Raw genomic sequence first — 17,458 nt, forward strand, 5'->3', positions numbered from 1 at the left:
CATCGCAATGCATCGTAGAAACGATTATTTTCAACACCCCTACTGTCAATAAGCCTCACCTTCTTGGCAACAGCTGTATTGTTGTTGAAGTGGTGGAGAGACACAGTTTGACCCACTGCTGTCCCCCATGGCCAAAGCATGTCTCTCTGTCCCAGCAACACCAGCACTAAGCGAGAGAGTTGTTTCCACAGCAGGGGATTTTGAAAACGCTCAAACATCCCAGCTTCTACCTGGAAATGTGGACGTGCTCATATTCCTAAAAAACAACCTGTCTGATGAGTGAATGAGTTACTTGAACAACTAAAGGGTCTGATTATTATATTTTTGACACTTTAAAATACTAGTATCCTACTAAAATGCTGTTCAATCAGATTTCTTATTTAACAAAGAAAAAAAAATTCAAGTAAAAAAAAAGAAAAAAGCCCAAATAAATGTTTCAAATTTGTTTTTTTCTAAATCCTTATTTTTCAATATCGCAATAAATATCGTACCGTGGACTTGTTATCGCGATATTAACGTACCGTGTTTGGTATCGTTACATCCCTAGTGTTTAGAAAAAGAAATATATGTCCTCCTCCTCCATCAAATCCACTTTTTACCAAACCTCATATTGGTGGTTTCCATGTTATCTCTTGCTGGTAATTGTATGCCACTTCTATTGAGCAATTTGGGACACAGCATGGGTTTTCTCCATATGGGAGTGCCAACATTATTCAGATGTTTGCACATGCTTAGTTAAATGTAGATTCATATTCCAGATTCAAACCGAATAATCCATCAGGTACTTTAGATCTGAACTTCTTTAGGAAATTAACTGAATCTAACATGATTTTTTAGGAAAGTGCAGACTATTCTCTAGAAGTCTTTGTTTCCGTTACTCTGTATATTGTATGCAACTTGTATTAAGCAATCTGGGACAAAGCATGGTGTTTCTCCATATGTTCGAATTCCCATCACAGGTGGATGCGCCTGTCATTACATGTTCATCCAGCAGGAGGCGCTGTCCACCAACATTGTATTGTCCCTGATGTTCCTTCCCGCTCCGTCCCTCCATTGAAGTGCTTTTATTCCCATTTAAAAACGTAAAGTAAGTTGTCACTGGGATTGTTTGCACTATTTGGATCGTGTGTGCACATCGCCCACAGTCCAGAAGTTAACCCTCTATGGTACGCACTATGATGCCATTTAGGACAAAAAAATGTGGAGTGTTTTGGTGTCATATACATAATCTAAAGACATTTTAAATAAATAATTATTTGTAAGTTACGAAAAAGAGTTATTGTTTCAAATTTGAACAACATGTATTTAAAAACACATGCAAAATACTAAATAGCCTCAACAGGTTAAATTGCATGCCAGTTCAAATGTGAAAATCTTTATTTTTTATATTTTAACAAGATTACATGTCTGAACGTTGCCTGCAGGCACATTGTACTACCATTGTGAAACAACCTTTAGGAATAAATACGCGAAGAGCCTCGGCATCTTACATCAAACTTTATTGAGCCATTTGACAAAATACACTCACTGCTTGTGGAAGCTCATGAAGCAGTGACACACTTTGATCACTGCACTTTCACCCTTACAGCCAGGGTATTTTCACCGGCCCTTTTTCCTGCAATGTTTCTTTCTTTTTCTTATCCCATCTTTGCACAGATCGTTGGGTTCGCTTTAACATCAAATGTATCTTGGTTAAATTGTAGAGATCTATGATGAATGGTATGCTTTTGAACAGTTTATAACTAAACACACAATACCCCAATATCATGGTGAATCCATAATGGTACGGTGTTGCCTCCAGGCAACATTTGCATTTTAACAAGTTTCCATTACCTAATTAGCAAATTAAGTATATTAAACTATTGGAAAAGAAGGTTTACTCACCTATTATTGTGAGACAAGAAATGTGCAGGAAGTGACGTTTTTAGACACATTTCTTGGAGAGAAATGGCTGAGCTGATCCTTGTGGGAAAGGCAGCACACAGGGTCAAATTGGCCACCAGAGAGTCATGGGACAAATTCAAACACTACTATTGGTTCCTTATGGTCCTGCCTCTTTTTTAAAGTATTGCATCATAATTTGAGATGTATTGTGTGAATCTAAAAGGCAACAAATGGGTATGTTGCCTGGAGGCAACATCATACCATAGAGATGAAACTGAATCCTCAAGAGAATTAAAAAGTAAAACAAGAAAGCAGAGGTACAAAAATCAAGATAAATATATGAAAATTCAATATAGTATTGATTTGAAATAATAATAGTAGGCTATGGACTTTAAAGAATGCATAGAGGTACGATTGTCTGCAGTGTTTTTTAAATTAACACATTGTTTGGATACGGACGGCCTGCTTAGATCCATAATGAAATACTCTTGATATGATAGTGATTTAATATGAGAACATGTACTGAATGTTATCAAGAAATCCTCATGGTCTGCTGGTTTGATCACAACTTGAGTTACTACATTTTGTATGAAAAAGTATCGGACAAATCGACGATATTGTGAACTAACTGACAAAATTTTACTTAAGATTCTCACGGATAAAAGCCAATAAACAAGAACAATTGGCTTTAAATTAGACATCGATAATAACATGTAATTGTTCAACGGTGATTCATGTGTACACTTTTGAAAGGACAATGATTTTAATATCACAATATCCAAGTATGAAAGTATTGTTTAAGTTATTTCATTGTTTGTTACGTATGGAGTTTGTCACAACGGATAAGGCAAGGTTATTTATAAAGCACCTTTCAACACAAGGCAATTCAAAGTGCTTTACACATTAAAGGTGGGGTAGGTAAGTTTGAGAAACCGGCTCGAGATCGCTAGAATTTGAAAATACACAACCGGAGAAAATCTGCCACTTCCTCACAGAGCCCCTCCTCCAACACACACGAACGCGCACATGACCAATGAGGGCACGAGGTAAGTTTGTGCCCCGATGGAAGGCTGACAGGCAGGTAGGCCATCGTACTTTTTACAGTATTACGGCTTCTACAGATGAAATTTAAGATATACTTCAGATATTCATTGCTATCGGGATGTTAAGAGCATTCCATGGAATATAACAAAAAGTGTATCTCGAGCCGGTTTCTGAAACTTACCTACCCCACCTTTAAGAGCATTAAGAAACATATTATAAAATGGCATTTCAAAGCACTCATTTAAAAGCAAAGATAATAAAACATGAATAACGAAGGTACATGAATTAATAAAATGATACCTTATTGGCTTTTTTAATAATGTTATTGGCACCTGTACATACAGTGTATATATATATATATGTATATGAACATCTGAGGTCACCGGCTACTCCAACAGTGCAACGCAATACAACTGATAAAATAGAATAGCTACCATGTTACTCCGACCTTTGCTTATCCCTTCCCCCTCAGGGTTGGTACACTGTAGTAAAAGTGTATTTCTGTAATGTTGGTGTTGAGAGATCAGTGTCACTTTCTCACAGCTTACGCAGATGTGCAGGAATTCCTCAAATGGCAGAAAATGAGGGCGATATCCCAGGTTCGGTGACCTGGATCTTCTCTTCTTCACACAGTCCCTGCGTTTCTGGAGTGATTTCTGTCAGCGCCTTCTTCTGCTAAAGAGACGCTGACAGCCATTAATTATCACACAGGCTGAACCAAGGGCATTCCTCTCTATACACACACACACACACACACACACACACACACACACACACACACACACACACACACACACACACACACACACACACACACACACACACACACACACACACACACACACACACACACACACACACACACACACCCACACACACACACACACACACACACACACACACACACACACACACACACACCACACACACACACACACACACACACACACACACACACACACACACACACACACACACACACACACACACACACACACCTCAGCCCTCTCTGTCCTCACACTAATGCAGTGAGATACCACCTGGCCTTCATTGGTCTTCATCATATTTGACAAATAAGTCTAAATGTTTTGTCCTCTGGGATCGTCCAATCACCATCCAGTTGTGTGTGAGCAGGGGCGCCGCCAGATCACATTGGGCCCCACCACCAGGCCCAGGCCACGCCAACCGAGCTCAATGCTGTAACCACACCTCCAGAACCCAACCGACTCATTTATGCTTTACATAACTCTACAGGTTTGCATCCATCTTGAAGTCCAATACTAACTGCACGATATTTACTGACACTGAGCGGTGAACTTATAACACTGTGCAGACCGCAAATTCTACTGCAACATTCTGCTGCACTATTTCATTTAACAAAAGGGAGGGAAGAGTCCATTATATTGAGTAATTGATTTTATATTGGAACATTTATTTCTCAAACCTATGTTTTATGGAAGAGGAAATGTACTCCTGATAAACTAATCTTTTATCAAACGGTAAATGGTGAATTAATATAACATTTAGAATCATTGAGAAGGGGTTATATCCACAGGGACTGGCTCACCTTAAAATAACATGTCTCTGCTTTGGACTGATGAGTATATGATTCTTGCATGTTAAATGACTAACACAAACCTTACATTTATGCATGTGCATGTGTCAGGAAGGCTCCCAAATAATTCTGAGGGGCCTATCCTATTTTTGTAATTGAATGATAATGTGCTAATCCATTACCTTGAGTTGTCTCAGGAAAACATCCCTATCAAGTGTTAACCCAATAACTAGGACAGCTCTGAAGGCCAAGGGTCAGAGAGAGAGGGTCCCACTCTCCGGCTGCAGAGAGCACCCCAGCCACGGGCAAGGAGGCACGAGGTCGTTCGAGATGAGAGGATTCTAATCTTCAACTTTCTGAGGAGATGGGATGCTTCTTCATCTTTCTGCTCGGTGGGCTCAAGCAGACAACTCTGCAGGACGAGCGAGGGCTTCAGAGGCTTCATACAAGGTTCCTTGTTTCTTGGAGGAGCAGATGTCTTCCTAACCTCTCCCATCACGGAGGGGGGGCATCTGGATGTGCCACTTGGAATACGCAGTTGCACTGCTCTCAAGCAGACAGCAGAAGGAATGCAGGCAGATGAGCCTCCATTTCACTGGGGGGATCAACTACAGTGCTCACTGAATGAGCCACAAAAGCAGAGCAATTGGGGGGTTGAAATATGGCGCTCTGATGAAGAAGAGTTTTGAGCCAATCAGCACCTCAGTGCTAATCTACAGTATCATGATGCCTTTACACACACCAGACACTCAGTGTCATAAAGAGAGGAGGAGAACGAGTCAGGTGGACTGAAGGACACGTTCTTCCAGCTCTCGTCCAATGACCAGACATGTGTTGAATAGTGGTGATACATATATTTTTGCCGGATCAGATTACACTTTCGCACTAAACTAAATTAATTAATTAATATGTTCAGATTATAAAGTATTGAATAATAAGATATTTCTACTATTATCACAGATAATGTTAATATCCTTAATCGTCCAGCAATCAGTCTTAACAACAATACTCTTTAAAGTATTATCCATGCACAGAAAGACCTACAATGATGTTTCAAGTACTGGATTAATTTCAGTTTTGGCCCAAAACAAATATTTATAATATTTCATATAACCGTTATGTAGCATATTTGATCCTCAAATTAGAGAAGTATAATTTAAAGAAATTGATATTCTATATTCAACATTAGATAAACACAGAAGAATCCTTTCCAAGTACCATAAGTAGATGCTCAGGTAAGTATGGCTAATAGGAATAATTGAGAGACTTCATTTGGTACAGATCAGTGGTAGCATTCACAAATGTAATAATTCAAGTTTTAAGAACGTTTAATCCTTCCTTTCCAGGTTTTTACAAAAGTCTTTGAATATTTGCCTAACTTTTCCTTTTCAGATTTTGAACAATGTACTTGACTAAAATGAATGTATTTGACTAAGTGCCTTACTCTTGACTAAAGCGTATTTAAGTAAACGTAAAAGTAATCCTAAAATTGTGGACACTGCACTTTTGCAGATTACAGATTGATAAAATCACAACTGTGAAGTGTATACCTTAGCTGGATCTCTTAGGATCCTAAATTTTAAAATGCTTGTGACTAGTGATTGCCTTGAAGTAAATCTTTAAAGCGGCAAGCTGGTTTTGATTTGATAGTTTGATGAGGGAAATTAACTAATGGTAAATGATAAAAGATATTAAGTTTAAAACAAATATTTAGCTATTTATGCATCTGTGTTTTATGTGTGTTCATTATTGTGCTTTTGACGAAAGATGATCAAACACTGAGTGACCTGCTCTATCGAAATCAGTCGGAAGTCGCATTTCAAAATAAACGTGGATTTACAAAAAACTATTTTTTAGGGGTTCGGATGTTTCAATGGACAGCATGGCAAGACTGCAAAGCCTTATGGGGGGACAGGGCTGCTGAGCCTAAATGTGGATCAGTTGGTCCTGGCACCAGGGGAGGGACAACTGGTTTAGTATGAATAGCTGCTAAAAATGTACCTGCACTTATTAAATGTCAGCTAAAAGACGAGTGAAATGAAAAACCTCAAAACAATTATTTACAATGGACCACGCTTAGCTAAAACTGGATGACATACTGTCGCCCTTTAGTCCCTCTCTCTTGTCTTTCTCTCCTTTCTTTTTGAAAGCCTGACTTTGTGAGTCGTTGAGACATTGTACGCACGTAAGTACTAGCATCCCTCCTCACATGCTCTCACTCTCTGCTGCTAGAATTAAGTGCGTGCACAGCGTTTGGAGGCAGGACCAAACCATTACATGTAAATAGAGGGGGGTGTTCGATGCTTTGGATAATTAACTTTTGGAAGAAAATAAGTTAAATGAATCGTAAGTTTAGTGAGTACATCATCAATATGACGTTATATTAATGTTAATTATTGATGATTGATGAAAGGTTACTTACATTTTTTTTCTGAATGTTCTAAAAATGTTTGGGGCCCCTGTCAGTCAAAAAAGTTAGAATCGTCCTAACTGTTCACCCCCTTACGGCGCCCCTGTGTGTGAGTGATGCGCAGGTAGAAGAGAGGATGTGATGATCAGGTAAAACCCAACAGAACCAGTTTTCCAATGAGATGGTTCCGGTTCAGAGCTGGTGCCGATGCCCAAACGCGAAACCAGTATGTTTTGTTTCCACTGCAGCAGAACTGGCTATCGGCCTCAAAAACGTGTTCAAATCGGGCAAGTTGCTCGCCTGGCACTGAGAACTTATAAATGCATACATCAGAGGCTGTGGTGAACAACATAAGTGTGAAATGATGAATAAAGAATGCTGGTGTATACAAGTCTGGCCTAAATCTTCTGTCAGAAAGATTGCAGCAATCCAGGGGGTGTAGATATCCAAACTGTAATTGTTCACAGGAGTTATGGTGTTACAGGATGTTCGTTTGTTATGTTGTGGTTAGTGCTGTGTACCGGTACGCCGAACCGGTACTGGACTTGTAAAAAGTTTCGGTTCAAGTCCGGTTAAAACCGGAACGTCGGGAACCGGTACTTGGACTCGCAAAAAAACTAGCACTTACGTATATTCTGGTGTCTGTTGTTATTTAAACATTCCCTGATAAACGTTATTCAGCGTCAATAAATGAGTGCTAATCCCAGTGTGCTCAGTGTCCAACATCACATGTCATTTCACCTTCGATTCACGGTTTGAAAACGTAGCATTTCGCCACATGCTAATGCTAACCGGAAGTGAATAATTTTCAGAATAAAAGTATTAAGTTAATAGTGTGAACTTTCGGTTTTTTCAGAATAAAATTGATTTAAATTAAATAGTGTATTTAATTCAAAATTACGCCATATCAACATTGATTTTCATTTCTAACAGTATGTATGTACATCACTATGTATGTAGTATGTACTGTATAATGTACACATGTAGAGTTGTAGAAAAGACATGGTGTACAGACAGTACAGTACACTCTGACTGTACAGTCACTACAGTGTAGCCTGTATAGTAGGTGTGTAACAGTGTAATGCGTATAGTCTACTCTACACTCTACCTTTCAGCAACGTTTTAGGGATTTAGGCTCAGTCAGCTCAGGGACTGTTTGGTTACTTTAGTTTGGTCAATGAAATACTTTTTTTTTTTTTTTTTACATTTGTACTTTGTAGAGAAATGTAGACACAAGTTAGAAGGGAGCGCAATAAACCTGATGAGTTTGAATTTGAGTTGATTATGAGTTCATTTTCAATTGATAATTAGCTCACAATAAGTTCACTCTAGTTACTCACACAACTTGACACAAGCCATGGGTTCAGGTCCGGACTTATAAGTCCGGACCTGAACCTGAACCTCTGGACTTGAGTCCGGACCTGAACCTGAATGTGAGTCCAGGTACGCAGCACTAGTTGTGGTTATCTAGGAAATATAAATAAACAGAGTGAATATAGTGAAAATTAGTGAATATATATATATATGTATGTACAGTTCTCAACATGCCCAGACTTGTAGTGATTCTCACCTATTTTAATACTTTTCACTTCATTCTGAAAGAAAGAGGTGAAATGTGCCGACGTGACGGCCATCTTGGTGTTGATGACGTATGCGAGACGGGAGTTGTAGTTCATTGAGCGTTTCACACAAAAACATGTGTTACTTCACAGTTTTACGACACATTGCTATGTTTTTGACTCGCAAAATTATCTTTTAAATTGACAAACATCATGTGTAATTCGTGGCACAATTCAAACGGGATCAAAAGATAACTTCTCTCTCCATTGACTTCAATACATACTTTTTCCAAAATAAGGTCCCATGGAGGTCCCCCGGAAAGGGAGGGACTTCGCCTCTCTATATAGTTAACCACATATATGTCCGTGCGGAAACAATACCCCCAACGTGTAGTTCCATGTGTGAAATATGTGTCAGTGTGTTAATAAGTGATCACTACACTGTCGTCATTGTGGGAGTTAGTCGCGGCAACTATTTCCACCTTGCACCAGGAACATTGGTGGGGTGAATGCTGGCTATTACATCCTGGGAGACAATGCCTATCCCTTGCAAAACTGGCTCATAAAAACATTCCCTGACACTGGACGGCTGACAGACGAACATGTGACATACAACAAGAAAATGTGCAGAGCACGGGTAGTGGTAGAAAACGCTTTTGGTAGACTGAAGGTGGCGTTGCCTCATGAAACGAAATGACTGTGATGTGAAACCTGTGAAATCCATGGTGCGGACATGCTGTGCTCTGCATAACCTCTGCGTCATGGAGAGGCCTATGATGATGGGTGGGATGCACCAGCAGCAGCAGAGCCAGCCAGGGGTAGCAGTGGCACAAGGTGCAGAGGAGTGCAGGGGCATACGAGAGGGTCTGGTGCGCTACCTGAATACCTAGAATGTATAATGTAATACCTAAATATTCATTGTACTGTATTGAACATAAATATATCTCTTTTTTTCACATACATGTGTTTGTCAAATGATTTAAAGGTCCCGTGTCATGGCCATTTCCACTGATCATAATTCCATTGTTGAGGTCTACTAGAATAGATTTATATTGTGCAGTTTTCCAAACTCACATTGGTTTCTCAAACAGCATCTCTGTAAACTACGTATTCACTGAATTTCACTCTCTGCCTTTAACGGCTCGTTGTAGCTCCAGCCCCCCCCCTCCCTGTGAGCACAGTGTGCTCTGATTGGTTGGGACATTGTGAATCGCGCTGAGCTCCGTGTCTTTCCTTGTTTAGCGATACACAGCCAAACTCACCCTGAGCACACACAAAGTCACAGCCGAAGTAAAAACAATAAGTGTGGCTTGATATTGAGTAAGAGAAAGGTTGATAGACGCTGTGAGAATGGGTCTGCAGAGAGGATTTCTCCGCGATCCCAACTGTCTGTTATCAGCCTGCAGCCAGGGAGGAGAGATCAGCAGAGCTGCCTGCACTGAGTGTGTGAGGAAGTCCGTGGATTGGTCAATTTGGACCAATCAGCTTAACGTAACGGCTCCACGGATTGGTCCATTTCGTTCCAGGTACTTGCTTACGTAATCTCGTACCCAGAAGAATCAAATGGATGATGACGTTTCACCAACGAGGCGTTTTGGGGAGGTATTTTCTGTGTTAGAATTGTACTCGCTACAGGGTGTACTTTGAGGGTTTTGTACGGTGGCCCTGAGAGGCCAGGGTGCTGCAAATAAAAAATAACGCTGCAAATAAAAAGAAACGGAAACGCCGCGCAAATAAAAACGCCGCGATGCAAATAAAAAAACCACAACGGAAGTGAATTACCGGGGACTATTATTGCTGATGCACATGCGGTTTTTTATGCGAGAGAAGAAGAAGGCTGGGGGATCTCCAGGAAACATCTCATGGGTAAGTTTATAATGTTAAAGTTACACAGGATGTATCTGTCGCTGCCGTATTTATGACTTTAAATGACGTTATTTTGTGTGTGGGAGCAGATTATGTGTGTAGTGTATAATGTTAGAACATAGCTTTGATCAAAACTGCAGAAAGCTATTTTCAAGTTGTTTGCTTGTCTGTGAAAACTGATTCTGCTCGATTTATCCGTGCAGCTTGAACCATTTCAAATCTAGACCACACACACACACACACACACACACACACACACACACACACACACACACACACACACACACACACACACACACACACACACACACACACACACACACACACACACACACACACACACACACACACACACACACACACACACACACACACACACACACACACACACACACACACACACAGTATTCTTGCGTGTTTAACTGCCTGAGGCTTGTCTTGCCCGTGTCAGTGGGGAATGTCGTGATTAAGACACACTTGCAATCCATGTTGGGATATTCCTTGTATTAAGCCAGCGTTGAAAGTAGTACTGATTAGTCTTTCCAAATGTGTTAGTGTTATTTAAAAACTAGTGCAGTGCCCGTTCGGGGCATGGCCATTCAGAGCTTGTGCCCGTACTAAGCGGACCGATTGTTTGGCTCCCATAATTGCTGCTTGCAATGTTGTCCGGGGGGCGTACCCGATCGGAGCGTGTTCCCGATCGGAGCGCGTACCCGATCGGAGCGCATTCCCGATCGGAGCGCGTACCCGATCGGAGCGCATTCCCGATCGGAGCGCGTACCCGATCGGAGCGCGTAGATTCGTCAAAAATAAAGGTTTAGAAAAATGAATCCCAAAAAATTCTAAATGAAGGATGCACATCATCATTGACGATTGATTGGACTGTTATTTCAAGCAGAGGCTACAGGAAAAAGCACACTGGAGTTATTTCGGACTTTCCGGAGTGCAGAGCAAAAAATGAAGACCGTTGACAGAAATGTACATGGCGGTCCCTACGTACTGCTCTACCCTGACGGTACAAAGATAACTAATATACCAGGAACAGAAGTACCCTTCACTCTAAACGAGTACAAAGAGGTAGTGGGGAAGGCCTACCAACGTATCACACTGTACAGCTGAAGATTTCTTTACATCTGGTAAGTAATTGTGAAATGAATTACCAACCAAGAAGAGCTTTTTAAATGTATTTGTTTGTCAAGGAAAGCACTCTGTTGTTCTGAGTAGTCTAACATCCTCTTATACCTGTTCTTGTATTTCACAGCTCAGGAAACCAGCTCTGAATCCAACTCATCGGATTCAGAGGTGATCATCATGAGTCCAACTTCTGCAGAATTCAATGCAGCTGACACATTAGTGAGTACTACATGTCTTAGATCGCTTATATTGTAGATTCTATCTGGAAGTGAAAATGTTTCTAGATTTCACATAGACGGCATATTTTTTTTTGTGACCAACTTTTTATTGTTTTTCTTTTCGTTCTTACTGCAGTACATTCATAAACCATGTGTACATATGTGCCAATAGTCTTTTGGTTACAGAGAAGGCATATGGGGCTTGGAATCATCCTTAAGTGACAGCATTTTCTGGTTGACAGGTAATATCTGTGTATCATTTTATACTGTATCAATTGGTGATTGTGGTTACGCGATGTTAAGGAGATATTATTCCATATTCTCTTCCAATCAATAGTCTGCGTATCATTTTTTAGATCTGCGTTCCATACTGCAGAGATGCCAATATATCCGGTTAATTTATCTTGCAGTTTTTTATATATATATGAAGTAGTGCCGCTCACACTGTTTGGACTTAATATGACCTTGACCAATTGATGTGTTGGCAGAGGTTGATTCCAAGGAACTCCATGTGTGCGCATGGCAGTACGTAGTTGTAAATAGAAAAAGAAGGAAGAGCCAGGCACATTATACATCTTTCAATTCTTGGAAGGACATCATGCCGGCATATTTTTACGATGAAACATGTCCCAAAATAGCATTTTAAATTGCGGTAAATGTTGCAGCGTCCTGGCCTACACATATTTTACAAACTTAAGAAAACAACTTTATTTAGTGCAAAATCACACCATAATAATTTGTATGTTTTTCACTGAAAGTGATAATGTAAGAAGGATCATTCCCCCTGTCGCAAATCACATACACTATCAGTCAGAATAATATAATTCAATATTTAAGTTCAAATGTGTTAAGCTCTAGTTCTGTCAAAAAGTGTCACACTGATATATTGTTTTTTACTTCCAGGTATGGGAACCTGCAGATGGAGTCAGGCGCTGATTCAGCAGCTCCGGTAATTGTGGCTCCTAAACATTGTCTATTGTTACATTTAGCCTCGTCTGAAAATATTGTCACACAATTAATGTCTTAAACTACCGTACTTTTCGGACTATAAGCCGCGACTTTTCCCCCCATTTTTTCTGTACAGCTAACGGCCACTAGGGGACCTCCTAAATCTATAGATTTTACAGGTACAATTAACCACCTTTATGGGCTCTAGGACCGGTCCGCACCCGCCACCTTTAAGCGGCGGGCGCCAGCAGGAAAAGCTGGAGGCCGGAAAAGAGTGAGACAGGTAGCGCGCCAAAGTAAAAGTGGAACCGAGAGACGGAACGAGAGCAAGACAGACGGACAATGTAGCTGCTGCGGCTTATATGCAGGTGCGCTTTATAGTCCGTAAAGTACGGTACATGAAATAATGTGTCACACTGACCCAGAGATCCACGTTTGTGTACATTAGAATAGTCTTTTCTTTCTAAATCAGCCCTCTGATAGCCATGATTTAAAATACTTCAACTTACCTGTCCTATCCCCGTTATGGTTTGTGATTCAGGTCTTATTTTCTGACTCACAAGAGGGCCCAGGAACATCAGGAGGTGTGCTGGAAACTGCGTGCTATAGGTATTATACTTTCCTTTCTACAATTCAAGTATGCTTTATATGAAAACAACAACAATGTAAACTTGTGTATGTCAATTTCTCAGCAAATAGACTCAGCTGGATGCGCCCATTGTAATAGAGGATAAGGATGACTCGGACAGTGTTGAGTGCAGTCATTCCAGAGGATACAAAGTAAGAGAAAAGTTACCCTTACTTCAACTGTGGTTGTTAATTTTCCTGATCAAAAATGTGTGCTATGGTGTACCATTTAACATGGTCATAATGTATCTGATGACAGGCAATGACTTTCTGAGATAACTGCAAACCTGGCCCTAGAGATAGACCATCGAGCTGTCAGCAGATTTAACATCCGTCGCTCGAACATCTGGGATGGAGCAGTCGGAGGATTCAAAAGGGCAACATTCTCAGAAAAGAAAGACATCCTGGTGAAATTCTCTGACGATGAAGGGAGGTTTGAGGAAGGTCTCGATACAGGTGGCCCCAAGAGAGAATTCCTCTCCCTTCTCATGAAAGAGCTGAACACACGCCCATATTTGATGGACCTGTGGAGAGCCGCGACCTGGTCTACAATTCAACAGGTTCTGTTTTGTGTATAATGTTTTTAAAAGAACCCATATTTCAACCTTGCAGTGTTTTCAAATATGGAAACTGATTTAATATTTCTTTATTCTGCATTATCTTGGACAGCTATCAGAGAGGATGAGTATTATTTAGCAGGGAAGATGATTGCTGTGTGCATGGTGGACCTGGTCCTAATTTTCTGTCAGAAGATCTGGGTCAGCTACATCTCAGGGCAGAGCAGTCTCAGGCATCTGTCGGAGACATTACAGATGAGGAGATAGGGAAAGTCCTACAAGAGGTATGAGAAGGGTGTGAAATTCTAGAATAGGTAAAGAGAGTTTTGTCCACTTAAACCATTCTTTCAAGATATACTTCTGGCATTACCATTTTTTATAATTACATGTCATATTTGAAATGTGTGGGACTCTGTTATCTCTTCTTTTAGATTCAGAATTCACCCTCAGTGGAGATCCTTCAGGACTTGATGATACGGAACAGTGCCATGTTGCAGACTGCTGGGTGCTTCACACATGTCAGGTCATGTGAAGAAGAAAAAAATGATTGTAGAGGATTACCTGAAGTGGTACATAATCCACAGGAACAACACTGCCATCGAAAAGTAGGTTTTTGTATTTCATTGTTAAAATAATTATGAAAAACGTGTTGCTGTTGTCCCATTTTCTTGCTTACTTACTTCTACATGATGCACATGTATCTTTGCATGCATCTTTTAATCGTATTTTAGATTCAAGGCTGGACTTGAACGTTTGCAGTTTCTGACAGCTCTGCATCCGACGGTTCTGACCCCTGCTCTCCGTCATGCCGATGTGAAGCGGTCTGCTGCAGAGATGGAACATCTGTTCCAGCCTGAACGTAGTCAACAGGGAAGCAACAGAAGGACTCAGGAAGAGAACGCTATGAGTTTACTGGGCAGACTATCTTCTCGATTGTGAAGATAGTCACAGTCACAATAGTCAAGATAGTCTCGATTCTCTTGTTTGATTGTTATACACACAGATTATAAAAAGTTCCGGTGTTGATGTAGATAGTATTTACTGTCAATTGATTCCAATGTTCTCTACTTTTTAGAAAATGACAGCTCAGTGACCTTGGAGGAGGTGTTAATGTTCGCTACACGTGTGCCATGTGTGCCTCCTGCTGGTATGAGTCCTCTGCCACGCCTTCAGTTCCTATGTTCTACAACGTCAACATTCCCAATGGCAAATACCTGTGCCAACATTTTTAAAGCTTCCTCTTTTGGACACTTATGGTGCCTTCAAAGCCAACATGAACTTTGGCATTAATAATTCCCCCGGCTTTGGGTGCCTTTAAACAATTAAATAACTTGTGGTAAAAGTTAATGTTACCACACACAGTCCGTTGTTTTAAAGGAATGGTCCACTCATTAGATAATAATCAAAACTTCAGTATTTAGTGAAACATTATGTTTAAACCATACCCTGAAGAAATCAGCGATATTCCCCGGTAAATAATGATTTTATAGCTCTTTTTTATCAAGACCTGTATATTCCGTCTGGCCGCCGCCATTTTCAGTAGTCACGTGATGGTCGTGACGTCATCCATGCGTTCACTTTGTCAACACACGGAAACATGGTGGAGTATTTGGGTTCGGACTCGTCAGCAGAGGAAGACGTTTTGACCAATGTGAAGATTGGGATGGGGGAATTCAGCCATACATATCAGTATGACAATACGACACCCTCTGTCCTTAGACCCTCTGTCCTTAGACCCTCACATCGTACAAGGAAAAAACTTCCGAAGAAAACCCACAGTTTAAAGGGAACATGGGAGAAACCTCAGGGAGAGCAGCAGAGGAGGGATCCCTCTCCCAGGACGGACAGACGTGCAATAGATGCCGTGTGTAAATTGAAAAGATAATACATTTGCAACATTAGGTATTCCAGATGTTTGGAAATGCATGTGTGTATAATGGGAAGATGATATAGATACTATATGTATGCATGTAGTACCACCCTTGCTAGCGATTCCCTCTCTAGTTTAGCATACTCAGCTTCGTTGTCCCTGCCATAGAATCACGATTGTATGGGGCCGGAAAAAACTGGGGTAAAATACACACTAGCCGGTACTACGCTATATGGAAAGGCCACCAAAAACTGTCCTGGCCTGGACGCTAAAGGACGTTAAAACGGGGCTAGCCGCTGCAATGGAAATGCGCTATAACATACCTTATTCTTACTCCGAGCACTACTTCTGCTCCTCCGTCGCTTCACACTTGCAGAGGGCGATTTCTCTACTGGCCGAACTGGGTGTCCTGGTCGGTGATGACACCAGAAAGACCGATGGTACTGCATCTCCATTGAGTAATGGTTGTTCCATAAATCCCATGTTATGTTTTATCATACTCTCAGAGTAGTCGTCCGGAAATTTGAAATGTTCGCTGCATACATGAGCCTGTGAATCTTTCGGTTCGGGCCGGCCACATTTCGCTAGCCACTGCCTCCGAATGTACTTCTTACGCTTACCTTTTGGCAACAGATGGAACCGAGCATTCCGTGGATTGTTCCTATCAGAATTGTGGCAATATTTCGCGATACAGTGAGGCATATTTGAAGAGAGAAACTACAGTAAATAACATGGAGATCAACGTGTCTTCGAAAACCAAACGCATGGTTTACGTCACGTCCGGAAAAATGGCGGCACCCACAGTGTTGATGTTATTTCGGTATATATCAGTTTAAAATCACTGATAATGTCATCGGATTAAAAAAAAAAAAGACTGGCAGAGACTGGTCTGTTTTATCGGATGATAATTATTTAAAAATGAGTGTCATTAGCATACCATTCCTTTAATGTTGCGGTCTGTCAGACCAAAATGTAGTGACGTAAGAGAGATGGGAGTATTTTCATGGCAGATTTGTCCCATTTCATTGTCTAACATGTGAACAACACCACACATTTGTATTGATTGTTATTTTATTCTCGTTAGGTAGACCAGTGGTTAAATCAGAGTTCATAAATGTGTTAAGAGTTTTATAAATATTTACATAAAGACTGCAAAAGGCATCTTGTCGTGCAAATGTGCCAATTTTGTTTTGGCCACTCATGTTTTTTACATGGACTTTGTGAAAGAGTAAAGCTGAATGACTCTTCATTATGGTTTAAAAAGTGTTTCATTTTAACGTAAGGACTTGTAAATAAACAATATAATGTCAGCCAGAGGTTACTTGTATCACAGAGGCAGAGGAGACGGGGCACGTCGGCTCCCATTCCCCCTAGCACTGGCCAAGAGTGCGCAGGAAGGCTAAATTAAAAAAGGTCGCTGCTTGAGCGATCTCCTCCCTTCTCAAGGCTGCTTCCAACTTGAGAAGGGAGTTGCGACTGGGACACTAACAAGGACTCGACTGGGACTTTACTTACTTGAGTAAAGAAGTTTATTCAGTAACCCAGCACAACAAATATGTCGGGTTGCGAGTCTGAAGACACTGGGGACATTTAAATTGCCATTACATTAAGTAGAATCGTACTCTATGAGTGAAACCGCGACAATTTAAGAAACATATCGCATTGGATTAAGGATCTTTTCACACCGGACAACAAATTGGTTACTTCACAAGCCGAACAGTCATATCCCGGATCAGCTGGACAACACGCCACAATCAGCTGGAGATTGTCACCACCTGCGCTCATC

This window comes from Pseudochaenichthys georgianus, unplaced genomic scaffold (assembly GCF_902827115.2).
Source record: "Pseudochaenichthys georgianus unplaced genomic scaffold, fPseGeo1.2 scaffold_547_arrow_ctg1, whole genome shotgun sequence".
Lineage (NCBI taxonomy): Eukaryota > Metazoa > Chordata > Actinopteri > Perciformes > Channichthyidae > Pseudochaenichthys > Pseudochaenichthys georgianus.